The sequence below is a fragment of the Schistosoma mansoni genome, chromosome 1 (genome assembly GCF_000237925.1).
Source record: "Schistosoma mansoni strain Puerto Rico chromosome 1, complete genome".
Taxonomy (NCBI): Eukaryota; Metazoa; Platyhelminthes; class Trematoda; order Strigeidida; family Schistosomatidae; genus Schistosoma; species Schistosoma mansoni.
The window spans coordinates 20,748,209-20,752,060 of NC_031495.1; positions in this window are offsets into that span (position 1 = coordinate 20,748,209).

Sequence of the window (3,852 nt, forward strand, 5' to 3'; positions counted from 1 at the left end):
CATTACTTATTTGCTTAGTAGGACAAGCCTTATTTAGTAACTCACCTCTTGTTCAACACATCCGATCATATAGACTGGTCTTTTTTTACTTCTAACTATTAAAACTAACTGGATCGATCTCTGTTTTGTAATATAATTCCAATGAGAAAATTTTGGATAAATTTGACAGATATAGTGTCTATTTCAAAACTATGAACAAGTTTTTTTGGTATATGAGAACGTTGAGAACTGTATGTTAATTAAGATGAAATAATACAGAAAAGAAGATAGTTTGTGACATTTAGACAGGAGTATAAAACAAACATTTTTTTCTGTTAGATATCATTTTATATCTGTTTGTTTTTGGTTACTTTTCTTTTATATTCTACTTTCATCCTTCATAAATTCTAGTTCTGTTTCATATACATATAGAAAGAAATATTGCTAACTTCTTATAATAGTACTTCAATGCTTTTTTATAAACTAATACGGCGAGACTATAATTTATGGATGAACCAATAAGATTTGGGATAATAGGTCTTGGATTTTGGCGCGAAATTCATTCATACATTTGGCTGAATATCGTTCTGGCATTTTAACTGATATCAGTTCGTGATGAAACTCTAAATACAATTCCTAATCCTAACTATAAACAGTAAATCATAATTCTAATTCCTCACATTACTTTATAATCCTCATTTAGTCCTTGTTCGTAGGTGGACATTCTTAAGGTCACTTTATCGTTGCTCGAATGTCGTCCATTAGTTATAATCCCATCACTAATACTCTGTAAAACTAGGAGTTAATTAAGTTTGTTCGTCAGATTTGTAAAAGGCAAGTACTTGTCATTACTTTATGTGAATAATCCTACCGACTGAAAATCCTTGGTATATTTCACTACTTTTATTGTAATACAAAAAAACATTTAAACAATGACGTTGATTGTAGACTAGAAACAGGAAACAGAACAAAAACGTCAGTGAAAGAATGTAATTTCATTGTAATTAAAATGTTTTCGATGAAAATAAATTATTATTAATTTGTCTGAGAAAAAATATTTAAATTTGGCACATTAGGCGACAGACATTTATACAAGCTATGATTGGTTTACATTTCATTTTAAATAATAAAAGTCAGCGAATAAGTGTATTATACTGAGTAAAGTCTGACAAAAATTACATAGCTGGTTTAGTTTATGCTCTAACATTTATTGATGATACGATTGAAAACAATGCCAGGCACTGTTGGTAGTCTTAGTCTAACGATTGAATGATGAAACGTCGACACCACCTAGAAATAAATCATATACACATCATTTTATGCAACTAATCAGCATTTAATTTTTGCAGTTGTAAAGGCACTATCCTAAAATAGATTAAGAATAGTTGATTGATTGAGTTTAGCGATTTCAAGTGTAACACACTTTTGTGATGTTAGGTCATTTTTAGGAGAAATCATATGAGTCGTCAATTCTGAGCACTCAAATGTAGAAGGTTAACCTGCTGGTTTAACTTCGTGTACATTATGTGTTCATTTATGTATCTCTCAGAACTCTTTACTCTGATGACTCAGGCAAAATTCAGACTAACTCATGCGAGTTAGTGATAAATAGAAGACATTTATATACCATTCAAATTTGGAATCTCCGACTGTACAGTGAATCAACAGTGGTCACAATTTTCAAAGAATAATAACTAAGTTTGCTCTCAAATGATAACTACCAGTCAGCACTTAGCTGTGTAATTTTATGGTTGTTTTCCAATTAAAAACGTTTGTTCAATGAACGTACTGCAGAACTGTCTAAATGCTCCCGATTGTTATACTACTTAAGCAAAGTGATTGTCTTTTATGAACAACTAGGTAGCAATGCAATATAGTTGGAATTATTAGAAATACATGATCCAATATAATTATATTGTAAATATTTATTTGAAACGATATTTTTTATAAGGCATGGTGAAAATAAATATAGTATTCACCAGTGATGAAAACTAGAACCCTAAAGTCCCAAGACATTACAGTAGTAGAGTAACTTCATTTATTTACCAAGGTTTCTCCATCAAAAATTCAAAGGCCATGAGAATCAGTAGCTCGGAATGCTTTAGGATACAGTATCGTAATCTAGTCTGATTTGATTAAGTTGTACTCTTGTCTGTATGAATATCGGGATAAGGTGGAATGAACATAATGAAGCGCCTTCGATAAGATGGAATTTTAAATAACTTTTTTAGATAATGTTTCGAATAAAATTGGAATTTCACCATGTAATGCAATAGATTCACAAACTGAAGTACATCAAATTTTGCCGAATTTTGAGAAGGCAAGATAATAAGATACAGGATTATGTCTATGTAAATAACGTGGTTAAAAAAACACCTTTCAACGAAGTCAAGAGTATAACTGAGAGGTTTAAAAAGTGAATTCAAGGCTAGGGAAACTGTCAACCTTCTTTATTAAGAAAAATAGTAACGGACGTGTATAACCTTTATCGCTTACTGATACTTCCTTCGATATCCTGATGAAATACAGCTCGTTTTGGAAAATTGAACTAAAGTTAGGATAAGTGTTCAACCATGAATGGGAAGTATTTTGAAAGGGAAGTTTTTGCTCGTAGTTTGTGTTTATGGGAAAGCAACATTGAAAATTTCGCTTGACAAAAATACAACTTATACGAAGAGTTTATTTAAATTTCTGTGTAATATAATATGTAGATTCTTCAATATTGATTTTCAACAGAACTAGTTTTTTTAAAAAAACCATTAAGTTAATTAAGTAATAAGATAAACTGTTTGTCACTCCCATATAGAATATCAAGATTATTTCTTAAAGTTTATTCATGAGCAAATAACGTTTTACCGTCTACATCATTTCAACTGAATGGATATCTGTTAAAGTCCGTATCTTAATGTAAAAAAATACTGAAAAGAGCATCTAGATAAATCGCCGTCTACTTAAATATTTTTGGAAAAATGCTTGTTTATATTCATTCATAAAAAAGTGTTATAGCTAGAAGTGAGATCTAGAATGTGTTTCGTCCCATGTGGGGCTCTTTAAGTGGATGTACCGTTATCCTTGTTGATGTTCATGCCGAAACTTATGGAGGACCAAATATATCAATACCAAAATAATGATACAGTTATTGTGGAAAGTATAAAGACAACTGATAGTATACATAAATATAAATACTCATAAAGAAAAAATATGAGATTTTGCTTCATTTATCAGTAAAAAGCGTGTTCGGGTTTCGGTCTCGTAATCCTTAAGAAGTAGCCAATAATTTCAAATATGCTAGATACAATTCAAAATGATGTATATTCAGAATAATCACATAATGGAAATATCAATGTGATCCATGAACATAACAAATATATTAGAGGCCTAATGTCGCGGGAGCTGATGATTGACACTGAGAAGTGTATATGCAGCAGTGTATTTATGAGCGAAAACCAGCGTGTTATGAGAGAAGAGAAGAAAAGAGTAACGGAAGATCAAAGTAAAATTCAAACAACCATTTTACAGTCAACGACAGTAATTGTAAACATTATGTGAAACTATGAAAAATGCCAATGATAGTAAGAGTTATTTAAAATATAAGCTCATGTTACCTAACTCCACAGAATCGAATCCAACACTATGCATTTCAAATGTCCAATACGTTATTCACTAAGCTAATGACTCCAGATTTCAATTAACTGGTTGAACGTGTATTACATTTATATTGTTGATGAAAAAGGCAATGAATTATCTAGCTGTTGATGTTAGAGACTGAAACTAAATCAGTCTTTGTTGGCAATATGTGCATTGCTTCGACACAGAATTTATCAAGTTAGGAATATTCTACATGTTATAAAGCTATGGTACTATAATAACATA